Raw genomic sequence first — 17,663 nt, forward strand, 5'->3', positions numbered from 1 at the left:
GTTGCAACCTTATCTCCACAAGTAACTCAACATTTTCCTTTTCCATTTTTTTCTAAAACCAACTAATTTGCAGTTAGTTTTCTTTCTGAACTATTGCCTGTAAAAACTCACTTCCTGGTTATTCATAGCAAAATGATTCCTTTCCCTACCCCCATCTGATTCTGATGTGATGAGGTAACTTTGAACAGTTGTGTGCATAACTCATTTTCTTCACTGCTGGGAAAACATGAGTTGCTTGGGGGGAAGGGGACTTTTTAAAAAATTCAACACTCAGTCTGCTGCAAGTTCGTATGTTAAAGGAAAAGGACACAAAATTTAAATTTTCTTTTTCCTTCCGTTCACCTTCACTTCACAGAAAAGGAGGATATTCAGCTAATTGCTATAGTAAACATCACTTAGAAGACTGATTTATTCATATAGGAATTTGGAGGAAACAATGTTGGAGAGACTATAATTATTAAGAAAACTACAAAGGCAGTAGTGCTGCAGGAGATAGAGAATCTGAAGCTGAAATCAGAGAAACAGCCAACTTTAGTGAGAACATCTGACAGAGAATAAGTACAGTTCTGTGACTTTCACATATAGGTAGGAGGGTTCTGCTAACATGCTGAAAATAATCTTTCCTGGTTCCCATTTTGTTCCTTTTCCTAGACCCTAAAATGAGCTGAGCCATAGGGAAAAAAATGACAGTAATTAGGATATTCAATAGGAATGACCGTAGCTGCCAACTCCCACAGGGAAGACAGCAAACACTGGGACAAAAGCAGGAAAGTGCCATGGGCCTATGAACACTAAATTGACACTTCTGTGCTAGGCCTCTGCTGATCTCATTGGGAGAAAAATCACTGAGAACCCAGGAAAGTGTTGGACACGTTCACGTCCGTGTCTGCCACTGCGAACACTTACCTTGCTGCCTGTGAACCATTAGCCTCCCTATCCTTCTTACTTTACATTTCTGTCCTGTCACCCTCCTGATTCCTTATTTCACTCTGGCCTTTTTCTCTGCTTCACTGACTGTTCTTCTAGTCTTTTTTATGTATCTCATTATCTTAGGTTTTCCATCTTACCTGTGTACTTTGTGCCCCATAAATGTTTCAATGCTTACAAGTAATATGAGGAGGAGAATCCTCAGATCAAGGAGTCTGATTCCGTATCTCTCCTCTCCCCTGACTAAATGGCACGTGCAATGCTCCCTAACAGAAGGGTGACCCCAGGCAGCTGCATCTAAGGGCTCCACTTTTACATATATTCCAAAAAAATTAAGTTGAAAGAGAGATTAAAAATACATATATGTGTATCAGAAAGGACCAAAAGAAAGTTAACTATTGGCTTGTCTTCCTCTAAAGAAAAAAAAAAAAAAAAAAACAGCAGAAAGAAATATATCCACTGGAGTCATTTAGCCTAATGGAACAACTGGACCTCATTTAAACCCAGCAATCAACAACACAAAAACTCTAGCAAAAGCTTCAAGGATGGTGTAAATTTATGTTACAGAATAATTGCTATTTCTGTTCTCAAAAAATTTTAAGTTTACTTTGCAATTCCAAATGTTCAAATTTGGGTTTGGGATATTACATGCTAATAAACTTCATAAAAAATGTTTACAACTTCAATACTGCAGGCCTTTCCATTAGCTTATTGGAACACTGTCATGATACACATGTATTTATTGCTAGCTATTGTTCAACTCTCGTTTAAGAGAATTTTCCATAGCTTTGTCTCCCTTATATAACTTTCTACCTCTGTATGGTTTACTTTGCCAAGAAGCAACATGGTAATTACAGCCAGAGAAGCTAAAATAAAAGTTATGTTGGGCCAAAATATCCCCAAGCCTCTTTTTTTTTTTTTCTTAACAAAATATTGCCAGTACACCTGCCAAGCAGTTTGTGAAGAAAAGATGGCAAAAGGGAGTAAAAATAAACATGTGGGACTTCAGACTGGGGCATAACCTCAGTGGAGCGAACTTTTATTCACATTTGTATTGTAAAATTTCTCTTGGAACCTCAGTGGTCAGGATTCTACATGTTAAGAGTACATCCAAAATGCAAACAGATGAACATTACCAGAGTCATAAGGAAAACAAAATCAGAGCTTTGACAGTGTCAGAAGTCCTCCTATTAAAATCACAGTTCCTAATTGTGTTTCCAAAACCAGTATGTGTGCCACAAGTGTAACTAAGTGTTTTGGGAGGAAGGGAAGCATTTCACAGACAAAAGGATTTTGGAAACACTGAGTTAAACAGATATCTCTATTGTAGGACTCCTGTCTACCTTTAATATATAAATCTATTATGAATTACCAAAAGATTGTGGAAAAATGCAACTTTTTCCAAACTAATTGGACTGTAAAACTCTTTGATCACAGAAAACATATTAACATTGCCCAAAACAGTAGTGTCCAACAGTTTGGAAAGTACTGTATCTGAAGTTTAACAGTTTTTGATATCAATGTCTTTATTGAATGCTGTGGCTATTCATCAAAAGGATGAATTAATATAAGGAGTAGCTACATATATAAAACCTAATTTAAGCATCACATTCCTAAAAGTGTAATCAAATAAGTAAACAACAAATTATCATTCACATGCATTCTGCAATATAATTATTGCTTATAGTTCAGACTAATTTTAGAAATATATATTGTACTGCAGGGGAAATTTCTGTCTTTGTTTCTTTCTATGTGCTTTTTTTATAACAAAATATGGTATGAACAACAAATTCATTACTTGTAAAGCATCTGCATCATAATTCTTCCATATCTACTAATTACAAAATATTTTACAGATTTTTCTCAGTTCAGTGAACAGGTAAAGTGGTTCAAAATGGAAAGACTGTTTCATATCCAAATGTTATCAAGAAAATATTTGTCATTTTTAAATTGGCAACTGAAAAGTCACTGAGGAGTAACAAGGAGCAACCTTCTCATTTTTTGATGGCTAGGATGACTCCTTTCTGTATTTTTCCTACTTTATTGGTATCCAATCTGAAAACTCAGGGTCTCTTTCAAATGTAGAGCTCCTTTACAAGCACTGAAATTACTGAGGCAGTTTATTCTTACACAATAAAGTCTACATATAACGTATCATTCTACAACCCTCATGCTAATCCAACAAAAACAGAACTCATACATGAACTAAAATCTGAAGCATAGCTCCATGGGAAGGTGGTGTTTTAAGACATTTACATTTAAAAGAAAGGAAATAATTCATCTTCCTTGAAAAACATAAATAATCCTAGAAATTTTGGACATAGTTAAATTTTATCCAAAGCAGAAATTTTCATGCATCTTAATTGTCACATATCTTAAAAAATGTATAGATTTTTATTTCAATAATCATTTGCTAGTATCTGCAACTTTCTTTAAGGCTAAATAAATGAGGAAGCCATCTTGTTTTTCCACATCACTGGCTTTAGCATGCTATAGAGATCACCATGACAACAGGAGCTGGTTTGCCTGGTGTGAAGACAACAGTGTAGGCCTCATTTCCTAAATGCATGTTTCCACTAAAGTTGAATCACCAATTAAAAGACTCCTTTCTGCCCTTGGGGGCTTCAGAGATGCAAACAGTGTCGGGAAGGCTGGCTGGTCAGCTGCTACACCTAGTAACTCCTCCTGATTATATAAAAATTAAATGACTCAGAAAAAAAAAAAAAAAAAAAGAAGATATTTCTGAATTGCATTGAATAGGAGTAAATACTCAAAATCGAAAGACTTAACTTGAAATTGTGAACTACTATCCTTGTTATAATTTGTGATTACTTTTAAAACCCTAAAAAAGGAGTATTCCGAATGTGTTTTTAAGTATCTTATTACGGTAGTATGACATACACAACAATGTTGTTTGTTATCTCTTTGCCAAATATGTGAATAACACAGAAAGGTAATAATAAAAATTTATACAGATTCTTTAAAAGATATGAAAAAGTGTGGTGATTACAGAAAAGTAAAATTTAAATGTTATTCTTAATATATTCATAAAGAATGCCTTTATTATTTAAAGCAAAAAAAAACTAAAAATTCTTTAAAGACCTAGATTCATAAAAAAAGAATTTTCTTGACATTTAACATTCAAATTACAAATGTCATTTATGAGTTTGATTTTAAGAAAAGAAATGTGTGTCTATTTTAGTGGGTAAATGAAGAAACTGAAAAGTTTAATGGAAGTATTTTTGAATAAATGTAGTAATTTCTAAAATATAGATCAGTGTTATTTTCTGGGTACAATGATAAATGATAACTAATGTTTGCCATCTACCCCCCTAATGAATACTATTCTATGAATTTCTCCTTTCTGTAACAACTGGATAAATACATGTTTCAGTTTTGAGATTTTATTATCCTTATTTATAAATGAAATACTAAAAATATTCAAATTATGTTACTCAGTGTATCTCTGATTTTTTATAATAAGAAAAGAAGGATATAAGAAGTTCAACAAAATTAATTTTCAAGTAAAATTACACATTTCCACTAATAAGCATATAATAAAGACATGTTATTAAATAGTGTTATTTAGGAATCGTGTGCATAAACTTAACAATAGACCAAAGCCAATTTTCTGTAACGTGTGTTTGTATATTTAACTGTTTCTTTGTATAACTAATTAAATGTTTGCTGCAAAGTCTCATGGGAAGCTCATTTGCATATACCTTGTTGTAATGGCTAAACACATTCTAAGTATTGCCTGATGAATAGATATTTCACAAATGCCTGGCACTGACACAACAACAAACTATGGACACATGTCATTATTGCTGCAGTTCATCAGTACAACTCTCCACGGTTCTCTCTGCATAATTGGACTCATTTAGGAATCAGTCATTTGCTTATGAGTGGTAACTAGTGTAGCATTGCATTTTAATTTTAAAAGTTTAATTAAAATAAAAATTTGTTCAGTTTTTTACATATTTGAATATGTATAGCTGTTTCAATGTGAGTTCACATGCAAGTCTGATTTTAGGAGAAAATGTCACATCAGAAAATAAATTGTGAAATTCAGATATAAACCGAAATTAAAATGAATAACAAACAAACATGTTAACATTGTATCTTCTTCACATAGTTCTCTTATGAGAATTATATGAGATAATCCATGTAAATAAAATGATCATCAACAATAGGGTTACAGTAAGCATTAATTTCCTTCTAGCTTTTTCTCTAGAATGAAACAACTTAGAGTCACCTAAAAAGAACAGTAGGTGACTTGTGAAATTAATTATTTCAAGAGGCTCACAAAGTACTTTGGCATGGATATGAACAAAGATTGCTTAGTGTTGGTGTGATCTTAGTTTTGCAGCCATGCAACATTATAAAAGCAGAAGTTATTATGCCTTCTTCCACTTTCTGAGTAATTGGTGGGCTGATTAATAAGTCTTTAACACATTCAATTAAATTTTTTACAATCTAAATATCGTTTTGCTATTTCTTTCACATATTTCTAACTTCTTTAAATATCTGTCCTCAGGGATGTTCTTAACATCTCCCAATTTAGCATCATCTGTAAATTTAATTAAGTGCTTTTTCTGTCCCTTCTTGTAGATCATTAAAAAGCATGCTAAATTAAACCATGACAAATTCCTACTAGACCCCACGTTGTCTTGTCATGCAAAGCATTTTACTTCACAAAGTACCAAAAGTACCAATAATACTTTAAAAATGTAGGAGTTATACAGGTATTTCATTTCTGCCAATGGAAAGAACCCTGAGCATTTCTCGCTAGGCGTCTACTAAATTTACAACAGTTATAGCAGCTGTTAATTTTGATGTGAATAAATTATATTCAATCAACTGGACTAACATTACATTACTAAAGACACTTAAATTAACAGTTTTATATACACATGCGTAAAACTATTTTTTATGTACGTATGTAAATGAATGTATACGTCAAAGCCATGTGTCAATGCAGATGCTCAACTGCTGGGAGGAATGGACTCCGGGGAAGGGCTCTGAGGAATGGAACCCAGGGAGAGAAATTAAAAAGAACTTTCACCTGTTTTGGTATAATTTTTTTTCATTTTTTTTACAGTGAACATGATTTACATGTATTTTCAAAATGTAAACTTATCTATATATATAATAGAACATACCTGCGAGATCTGGCCTCACCGACCGAGACGTGGCACTTCTAGAATCGGGGAACATGAAGTCACTGAAAGAAGTTGGCCATTTCCAAGTTCGGATAAATTAACACTTTAAAACATTAAATTTTTTAGAGCTGGAACCTGTCAGCTGCCGCTGCCTCCCGGCTTCCGCCTCCCGACGTCGCCGCCGGGAGCGACGGGCGCAGGTGAAAGGTCACTCAGAGCGGAACCGGCGCGACCTTTCGCTCGGGCGCATCCCAGCAGCCACCCCGGCGATTGCGCCAATTTTTTTTTTCTTCCAGTCTGTCATCAAACCTCTCTACAGAACATATTACGCCTGAAACATTTTGCTGGGTTGGACCTGGAATGCAGAGCTCATTCATCAGGAGGCTAGTGGCTAAGATGGCTAGTGGCTATGGCTTTAACAACTAATGGGCATGTGGCCTTAAGCAAATGAATTGACCTCTCGGAGCATCAACTTCCTCAACTCACAAATGAGTATAATAGTAGTACCTATCTCATACAGTTGTGAGGATTAAATATAATAATTTTCCTTATTTTTGTAAACCTTTGTAATAGTGCCTGGCACTAAGAGCACAATAAATGCAGTACTTGTAATTAATTCAATACAAAGTTATTGAGAGATGGTCCCAGCTGTCTAAAATCCTTTTGGAACGAGAAAAATTGTAAGTAAGTACTATAGATGGAATATTTGTGTCCTCCCAGAATTCACATACTAAAACCCTAAATACCAACAGGATGGTATTTAGAGGCGGGGACTGGGGAGGGGCTTAGGTCATGGGGGTAGACCCCTCATGAATGGGATTTGGGACTTTATAAAAGAGACCTCAGAGAGCTCTTCCCCCTTGTGAGGATACAAAGTGAAGACAGCCATCTGTGAACAGGAAGCAGGCCCTAACCAGACATGGAATCTGCTGGCAGCATTATCTGAACTTCCCAGCTTCCAGAACTATGAGAAATAAATTTCTGTTGTTTATAAGTTACCAAGTCTATGGTAATCTGTTTTAGCAGCCCAAACAGACTAGGAGGGGAAGCCAATAAACAAATACAAGACTATAAATAAATAAATAAACAGGGACAGCTGAATGAATTGTAGTAAACGGTCCCTTGATGTAGTTTATGTTCTAATTAAATGGAGAAACAAACCAAGTAAGTTGTATAACACGTTGTGCTACATCATGATAGTCTTTTGAATAAAGCCATTTGCAAATAGATGCAAGTGATCACTTCTACTTGTGAGGGCAAAGAAAGTCTCAGAAAGGTTATGACATTCTTGCTAAAGTCTAAAATAAGAATATAAGGACACAGCGTTGAAAATCATGTTCAGCCAGGCCTTTCATGCATACTTTTTCTTATGTTTACAGATGCAAGTCCAAACTGTTTAGCTCTGGAATAAAATATCCTACACAGTCTGGCTCCAAATTATCTTTCCAGTTTCATCTTTTTCACTCCACCTTAATATCCATCAGAATTTCCTCCTATCTCCCCATAATCCAACAGTGGTAGGGACAGATGTGTCTTCAAATGCAGAATTTTTCAGAGTTTAGAAAGGTAATTCAGTACCCAACTTTAGATTACCAGGGGTCTGGGGTAACACCATGTAATCAAACACATCAGTATACCTGCAACAAAACAAAGCTGTTCATCTCAGGCCAGTTCAGGTGAGGTTCTCCTGACAACTAAGGTCAGATCAGATCAGGGCCGATACCAAAAGAGTTAGGAAAAACTTTTATTTTATGAAACTTTGGGGACTTTGGAATTGTGAATAAGGGATTGTTGATCTCCATCACCCAAATATGACGTGCTCTTTTGTTCCTCTGTAAAATCTCTGTTACTAATGCCTCTTCTGCCTTTGAAATAATTCATCCTTCAAGGCTCAACTCAGATATCATCATCTTGATGAAGATAATGTATGACATCCATGACACATCTCTGGGTCTCATTAGTACTTTGTGAATCCCTCTCTTATTGTTTTGATGACATTGTACACTAATTATGTGTTTAAATGTTTGTCACTACTTCTTAACTGTAAGCTTTCAAAGGCAGGGCTTGTGTCTTACTCTTCTTAGTATCCTCTGTTCATAATATAGCATCTGGCATATGGTAGATGCTCAATATTAGTGAGGAATAGGGTGGACTCAGCACCATTTAGGAATATAAAACAAGTATGCAAATGTTCAAAAATGTATCATCAAACTTGAAGGGACAGAAGTCATATGAATGGTTCAGACTAAAGGCTACAGAAAAATAATTGGAACAAGTTTCATTTCTACATATACAAATGAGGAGAGTGTTTAGGAGATGGTAACTGAAGAAATATGTTTATGAAGGGGAATCCAGGCTTAAAAATCATGTTAGGGAAGCAGTCCAGATGAGCAGGAGGGAATGATTCATGTCGGAGGCAAATAGGAGTTAAAGCCACAAAAAGTGGATGCTGCTAAATTAAAGAGATTTTGGAACTCTGTAATAAAAGTCTGTTCTCATTCTCCAGCACATCAGACACCAGTGTTTTTATGCTTCTGTACTGGACAAGTGAAAACCCAATAGAACGAAACTGGGTAATAAATCCTTCTTTTCTGATATGTTATGTTTGGGCAGGAAAACAATTTATACTGACTAATAAGCAAAACAATTTTTAGGTGGATGGTTGATGAAGGAAATCATTGCTCATTCCTGCACACTGAACCATGAAAAACAAATACAGGAAAGTTGATTTGAAAGTGAGGCAGTAAAATCAATGAAAAAGAGGTTAATAGTTTTCTAAAGAAAAAAGGATAATTGATGGATGAAATTTTTAAAATGCTTTAGTTGTTTATTCCAACTCTAAGAGGAAAAAATATACTTGCCAATTTGTTGAAAATTAAAAAGATGATAGAGAATTTCCAAACCTAAGAGGAGAGGGAAGAAGAATTTTTGCAAAATTTTCTTCAGTGACCTTGATTATAGAATTTTTTTTAAAAAAGGAAAGTACACAGTATTTTGTAGGAGCATACTAATTCTTAAAACTGATGTTATATACTTTATGACATTTTTCCCAAAGTATGTTGTGTCTAATATTAATGTTTTTTTTCCACTGGATTAAAGATTAGTAAAAATTTCTATTTCCAGAATGGCAGACCTGAGGGGAGGTCTGGACCCTTCTGTGGTATGATTTTGATAAGTCCATCACAGAAATCTCTTACTCCAACATCAGCCTCTGGCCTGTCATGGAACCCAAATATCAACCACAAGAGATCATTCCACTCAGTCTTCTTGCAGGGTTTCCATCTATGGGGTTTTTCTATCCGAATCCAAATACTCTCCAGAAGGTAGTTCTTTAAATCCCTATAAACTTCACTAGTTTAGCACCCACTCATTCACCCATTCATTCGTGGCCAGCTGCAAAGTTGAAGGTAGTGAGAGAGGATGTAGGCACCTCATCTAGAATTAAACAAAAAGTAAACAAAAAGGTAGGAAGGGTTCTGTGATGAGGGGTAGAAGAGAAACAGACAAATGCCACTTTGTTTAATGGAATTATGCACACAAGAGAGTGCATTCCTAAAATGCCAGCGCCTCTTCCCTTGCAGTACCTGGTTTCACAGCAAACAGAGTTGACCCTCAGTTAATCATAAAATGGCATAAACCAGGAGCCTGGATCCCTTAACCCTGCCTGTTAATTCCAGTATTACCCTGCTTGACCTCACTGACTCTTTTGAATTGCTCTTTTAGAAAACATCTTAGATTCTTAGGCAACATTTTAAGAGACTGTATTCTAAAACCACTTACTAAAAATTATATACCACATTTACAAAAAAAAAGTATATTGTTAACTAAAAGAGTAATAAACATCTTTTTAATTGAGATATACCTGACAACAGCATTATATTAGTTTCAAGTGTACAACATAACAATTTCATATTTGTGTATATTGTGAAATGATCACCACAATAAGTCTAGTTAATTCCCAGCACCATAAATAGTTACAATTTTTTTCTTGTGATGAGAACTTTTAATATCTACTCTCTTAGTAACTTTCAAATACACAATATAGTATCATTAACTATAGTCACCATGCTGTCCATTACATCCCCATGACTGACTTACTTTATAACTGAGTGAAAGTGGCCAGAAGGTACAAACTTCCAGTAGTAAACATCTATAAGTGAATGTTTACATTAAATTAGTCAAGGTGATTTCCATTCTTAAATAAAAGCCACAGTGCTGAACTTCTTAGAAATAATAACACCAATAGATTAAGGATCCATTAAACTCTGAGCCGTACCCATGTTGGCATGAAGTTTACTATAATCTAATTACATGTAATTAGATATTTAGTTCATATTAATGTAACTGCTTAAATATTTTTTGAAATCAGGAGGAATAAAAATAAATAAATCTTGTTTTACTAACTTTAATTTAAGGTGCATTCAGAAAAATGTGATCTACCCATTAGAGTAATAGACAACTGACCTCTCCAATCACTTTCTTATGTTATGAAAAACTTGAATTTCTTTAAGCAGAATTTGTACAATTTTACATGTACATGTATTCTCATGGCTCTCCATCTCCAAAATTCTGATTTTCCTTATATTTTCTTCTGTATATATCTAGCACAATGTCATGCTTACCCTGGAATCTGAATAATTTTATTTTGATTACTTGGGGATAAGCAATAAAATATAATTTGTGAATCCTGGAGAAATGTATTGTTCTTTTTCTCTCTCATGTCTCTCTCTCTTTCTCACACACACACACCCACAATATAATACACACACATGAAGACACACATCAACATACACACCTGCAAACACATATAATTTTAAAACTCATTTACACCTTAACCTAATCCCAAACAGAATAAACAATAATTTATTTTTAAAGTGCATAAAGATCAAAAACTGTTACAAAAAATAATGACCAAAAATAAATGTTAAAAGGGAAAACCAGAGGAAGAATGCAGGCAGGAAATCCTACCTGAAGAACAGGGCTGTCATTGGGCCAAGTCTTAGTGCATAGTTTCCTAACAGCCTAAGCAAGGAGACAACATGATGGATTACAGGGCTATCATTTTCTAGGAAAAGAAAGCACACCAGTTCATCAACAGAGGCAAACTTTCCTATCCCCGAGTTCGAAGATGAATTTGTCAAAATGATCTTTATATAACAGGCAGTGAGCTCCATAATGTCCCCCATAGCAATTTTACAAGCAATATAGAGATGTTCCACATGGCTATTCCTTATAGTGCTCTGACACTGAAGCCAAGTGCATGTTGAAAGTTGTAGTTCTATAAAAGCAGTGTGGGAGGTGAAGGTGGGGAATGCAGAGAAAAAGGAGAAGTTGGCAGGAAGAAAAGGCACAGATATGTATGTTTTTGCAACACGGCTTAATGCAAATTGATGTTTAAACTATATAGAAAACTGGATAATTAATATTTTCTTAGAATATCTTGTTTGAGTATCAGTGCTTTTCCCAGTTTTTGGTGGAAGTTATATTGCAGATTGTTTAGATATACTAAGTTACCAGACACATAGATAACAAAGATGGTATATCATTCTGAGAACTGAATAAATTATTGTATATTTACCATCTTAAATAACCAAACCACATGCACATGATATGGTCTCTAGATAGCATCTATTTATTTGTGTCTTTCTTTGTCTTATGTTTGTCCAGATAGCTCTGTGTTTTGAATCAGTGCTCAGTAGAAGCATCAAGGTTCTGCCCCATAAACAGTGTTCACTGATATACACGTAGCTTGTGTGGACACTGAAACTCTTGCTTTATTGGTTTGGTTATCTGGCTTCATGGAATTTTAGATATCAAAATTGTATTTCAAAGCTCTATAATTTGCCTAGAAGAAAGATGAGTGTTAGATAGGCAACCTATAAAGGTGACTTTGTGGCTTTTCACTTCTAAAAGAAGCTATTTGCTTAAGATTTGAAACTAGTAATAATAATAATAAATGTAACCAGATATGGCAAGAGCTTTGTGTTTAGACTCGGGTTTTAATCTCAGTTCTGACAAATATTAGGTAAGTGAGCTTGGGCAAGTGGCTTAACTTTTGTTAACTTCAGTTTTTTCATCTGTAAAATGGTGATGGTAATCCCTCCCTTCCGGATTGTCTGGAGAATGACAGGTCGTGTGGTGAATGCACCGTGCCTAAAAACAGCGCACATAGGATTCGTAGTCACTCAGTCAGCCAGCCAATCAGTCGGCCCCGGCTAGTAGGCATCTTGAGTATTATAATCCCAACTTCCGAACTGAGTCTCCTTTTCACAGAAGCAGAGGCTCCAGTTCATTCCATACACTGTTTGCTAAAGGATTTGTGGTCTCTAAATGCTAAAAATAAATTTTAAAAAAACCTATATACAGATAAATACATGCATAAGTAAAGGAGGGAAGTAAGAAGCTTAGGTTGAAAACACCTCACGTGGGCTACATATGTGAACCATAATAATCATGAGCTTTATTCTGTTCATAACCTTATGGGACCTACAGGGTTTCTTTATTGGCTTTTTTTTTTTTTTTAATTTCAGATGCTTTGGATAAAGAGATTTCACAAAGACTGTCTAGAGCGATTTCCAGAAGAAAACCTTTGCTAATGCTTTCATGATAGTTTTTATGGAGTTAAATTTTTATTTAAAGTAAAATATTTACTTAAACTAAAATGTAAAACAATTAATCCAGGAGCTGCTGCAATAGGTGAAACCCATTGATTTATCTATGGCCCTAAGCTCACAATGGTCCCTTCATAGACCCCCCCACTTGACACTTTCTACCGTTGCAGGCAGAGTCTCAAAATGTAAAAGAGCGGCTCAAAAAGCTGAGAGTATCCTAGGACAATAGCACTTTGCATGAGTGTATCTTGAAATTTTGCTGACTTTGAGTGTGTGTATACCTACCTATATAAAAATATGAATGGACAATGCCTTAATCTCTCTCTTTCTATCAGACAATCGTATAAATGAAAAGGACTATAATTCTGCAAATCAATTATTACTTTCCTTTTGTCTTGTTTATTATCTACAAGAAGGGGATGGTATTGACTCTCATATCTGCTATTTTCTCTCACTGAAAAGCAATATGGTACAGCAGAAAGAATGTAGGTTTCCCAACTAGACCAACCTGTATTTTAATTCAGGTTTCTCCTATTCACTAGTTGAGGAAGCTTGAAAATACAGACACATACACACACACAAGCACACACACACACACACACACAGAGACCTCTTTAAGTCTTGGTTTCTTCATGTGTAACTAGGGTTGATAATAACTATCTCATTGTTTAAAGTTAACTTTTCTATTCTAGAGGAAGTAAAGTAACTTTTTATTCCCTTCTACATGAACTTCCCACTATATAGAAGCTGACACTCAGAGTGTAAATGAAAACTCAAGCAAGTTTTAATGCCATCTTTTTCCTCCAACACTGAGAAGATAAGGAGAGGGAAGGAATTCCAGTTAGCTCGGCAGGTTCAGGGTTATACATCTTCACCACTCGAGGCAGGTATGGGACACACGAACAACAAAGAAGGACCGAAGTGTCATCTTGACAGCCACTTACCCTTAGAAACCCTGTTCTTTTCTCACAAGTCAGAAAGTAACAGGACTTCTACCAGGAGATCCTAGGAAGGATATGAGTAGAATGTCAGGCCAAATTCATGTCCATGGCCTCAGACTATCCCAGAGAAAGGCTACAAGTAACCCCCAGTCTTATAGGTCCAACAGGACGATATAGAGTCTGGTTCTTTTGATGCAAGAAGAGATGGGGCTGGAAGGGGAGAAAGGGGATGTGTGGGGCAGCCTGATCACATCTAGAGTGTTTAGAGGAAGTGTTAAAAGGTGGAGTTGGTCAAGCGTGGCCAGGAGGACAGGGGCAGGCAACCCCAGCCAGGCAACCCCAGCCAAGCACTTCTTCAAAAATGAGAGCTAAAATCCAATCTCAAATTTTCAGTGATTCCCAAATCTGAGTCAGAGTCAAATGCCTCAGACAGTTTTATATCTAAGGCCTAAAGCTTTTAACTTCCTTAAGGGCTGGTTCTGTGGCCAGATAAAATCTCCGTATAAAATGGCTGCTCCTTCCAAGAGTCTAGACCCTAGGAAGATGGAAATGTCCCGGGGACCCTTATCAAGATGAGGGTCAAAGGAAATACCATGTGAAAAGTGTCTGGCCCATAGGAGGCACTCAACACATGCTAGTTCCTTGCTGTAATTAGATTCATTTCTCCATTCCTACCAAATAAATATATATATATCTATCTCCTATGTGCTAAGCATTGGACTTGATCCTGGGGCAAAGCAATGACTGGGAATGGCAAATCCAGACCCTCATAAAATGTAAAGTCTGGCTTTGACCTATGCTTTAAACTATTTCTCCCAGACATGGTCTTGGCAGTGTGATTTGTTAAAATGAGCACTTTACTAGGAGTTAAAAGGAAAAAATTGGGATTGCAGTTCTACCATTAATTACTATGACTGGAAAAACCAGGCAGTACTCCTGGATATCAGTTTCCACAGGAAAAAAAACAAAACAACAATGAACAGATATTCTTTAGAGCCCCTTTTTCGAAACATAGGCAACTACACGGTTATCAAACACGTCCTTGAACTTGTTCACACCATCCTGCAGCCAGCCCAGCTCGCTAGACCCCTCACAAGTGTTATTTTCCTTGCCTGATCATATTACCACTGTCTTCATGCCTAGCTGACTAATAACGGCAGCAGGGTTCTGTTGGCCCAACTTTACCCGAGTTCCAGTGGCACAAAGGTTTGCAGATCAAAGTAACTAGCAAGGCTTAAAGTGCAACGGTTGACAAACAGGTCTCAGGGCACGCTGTCCAGCAGTGGACAGCTGCTCGGAAGCTGTCTACACCGTGATTTAACACTGGGAGCTTGTTTCGAAATAGCTCTTTTCGACACCAGATGTCCAACAATGGCTATTTTCACAGGCCTTACACAGTCCCTGCAATGCTCATGCATGTCATTTTGCTCCAAAATGTGCTATATCAATGACATGTGTCCACACCATCTCCTACCTGTGGTTTCCTGAGAAAAGGAAGGCACTCGTGTGAAATGCCGAGACTCCATTGGACTGACTGGTAAAGTCTCAGCCTTATCTAGGTTCCTCTGTGTTTCAGGGTAGTTCTGTGCGCTTTGGTGATGCTGAGAATAGATTGATGCCAATAAGCCATTTGAGATAAGACCTAATTGGAAACAGAAGGTTGAAGAATGATGATGTTGGGAACAAGCAAAGGGGACAGACAAGTAATTATTCAGGCAGAATTTCTTTACACAAAAGGCAGATGGAAAAGGGAACAAAATTCCAAAGTCCATGGCAGAAGTAAGCAGCTGCACATTTCTTTTCTGTGGAAAAGCAAACAGAGTGAGTGATTCACTGGGTTGGTAATGGGCTCCGGGGATCCCAAGGGAGTCACAATGTGCTGGCAGCCCGCAGCATGTAAAATCACTCAGTGGTCTCCATCTAGTTCACCTCCTCAACTGACTCTAATTGTGAGGCATATGAGACGAGATTTAAAGGAAAGACTGAAGAGAAACAGCTTCCAGTTCACACATGAATCACAAAAGAGGTGCTCTGCGAACAAGGCAGGAAGATGAACACCAACACGTTCCACACTCCTTAACGAGCCGTGCATCAGATGTAACCAAACATTTCCATTCATAACTATAAACTCACTACAAACAGAAATCATGAGAAAATGGAATCTGGGAAAAAGAGTCCTCAAAATTACCCTAGAGTCATCCGGTTGTGGATAAATTTTCCTCTATGATCTCAAAACTGAATTTGAAAGACAAAAGCAATAATAATTAGTAATCAGGGTGGGAGATACGGATGCCAATTTCCCCCCAAAGCAAAATCCATTAGCAGCAACCTTACCCAGCAGGACTAATTTAAAAGCTGTTTAACACTGTACTGCCTACAAAAATAAAAATAAAGACCCCAAAAAATCTTTCTTAGGTTTTGTCTCAAGCTCAAATTCTATCTCTCTCTCTCATATATATATATATATATATATATATATACACATATAAGAGTGACTTAGGGATACATGCATTGAGAACATTCTCCAAGGACATCCCTCCCAAGGAATGATAGGATCAAAGGGACTGGGTCCCCAGTTACCTGGGAATATGAACTCTCAGGCTTCACACTGATGAAAGGGGTTTTCAATATGTAGAAAATTATTAAGAAAGAAAGATGGATAGAGAGATAATATCTCATATGAAGTAAAAGCCATAATTTGATAAAAAGGAACAAGAAAAAAGATAGGTATAATTATTAAGGAAAACAAGAAAGGGTAATAATAGATTTCAGAACAAGAGCAAGAATAGATTTCAGAAGAATACATTACAGGATGGGATGAGGTATACATGTTTACAATGCTTAACTGATTTAGGGTTTTTACAAGCTGAAGCTGAAGTACATCCAACTGCAGCCACTTCTCTGCCCCAAATCCCTCTTCCCTTCCCCCCTCAAGTGTCTAAACTCCTTCCTGTTTGGTCCAGACACCCAGAGTTCTTCTGCTGGCACAGCTCCTCTCCACTCTCCCTCCAGCTCATCGCATTCAGCCTTCTGGCCTCAGACTCAAAGTCTCAGTGATGCCTGGCTTAAGTTCCCGCCCCACCTTTAATATGGAACCTCTAGATTATTCTCCCACAAAACCCATGGGTTTTGTTGCACATTATGTAGTGCAGCATCTAATGACACATTTATTTTTAGGTTGGTTTATCTTCCTTACCACACTGTGAGCTCCCCGTGACCAGGAACTTGTCTGTTTTGTTCACCACCGTGACTTCTAGTCTCCAGCACAGAGCCTGGCACAGAGTAAGTGCTCAATAAAGCTTGTTGCTGAATTAACAGATTCCACTCCTCAAACCTCTCATAGGCCATAGCATCTTGCTACCTATGGCTAAAAGTAATAATGTATCTAATTATATATGTTATACATGATAATAACACCAGTTATATCTAGGACTTGGTGATTAACCATGTGTCAGGCACTGTTCTGAGACTCATTTACATTGAGTCACTTAATCCCCATGACATCCCAGTGATGTAGATTCTATTATGACATCCATTTTGAAATGAAGACATTGAGGGACTGAAGGTTGAATAACTTGCTGAAAGTCACCTAGCTATTAAATGATGGTGCCTGTATTAGAAAACACTCTCCAGAGCAGCAGAACCAACAGGATGTGCATGTATTATAAGAGATTTATTTTAAGAAATCAGATGACATATTTGTGGGGGCAGGCAAGTCTGAATCTGAAGGGCAGACTAGAGACCCAGGAAAGAGTTGATATTGTCATTTGAGTCTAAAGGGAGTCTCCTGGCAGAATTCCCTCTTCTTGAGGGATGTCAGTCTTTTCTTTTAAGGCTTTCAACTGATTGGATAATGTCTAGTCACCTTTTGGAAGGTAACCAGCTTTACTTGAAGTCTAATGATTTAAATATTAATCACATCTATAAATGCTGGAGAGAGTGTGGAGAAAAAGGAACCCTCCCAACTGTTGGTGGGAATTTAATTTGGTACAGTCACAATGGAAAACAATACAGAGAGGCCT

The sequence above is a fragment of the Camelus dromedarius genome, chromosome 6, assembly GCF_036321535.1.
Source record: "Camelus dromedarius isolate mCamDro1 chromosome 6, mCamDro1.pat, whole genome shotgun sequence".
Taxonomy (NCBI): domain Eukaryota; kingdom Metazoa; phylum Chordata; class Mammalia; order Artiodactyla; family Camelidae; genus Camelus; species Camelus dromedarius.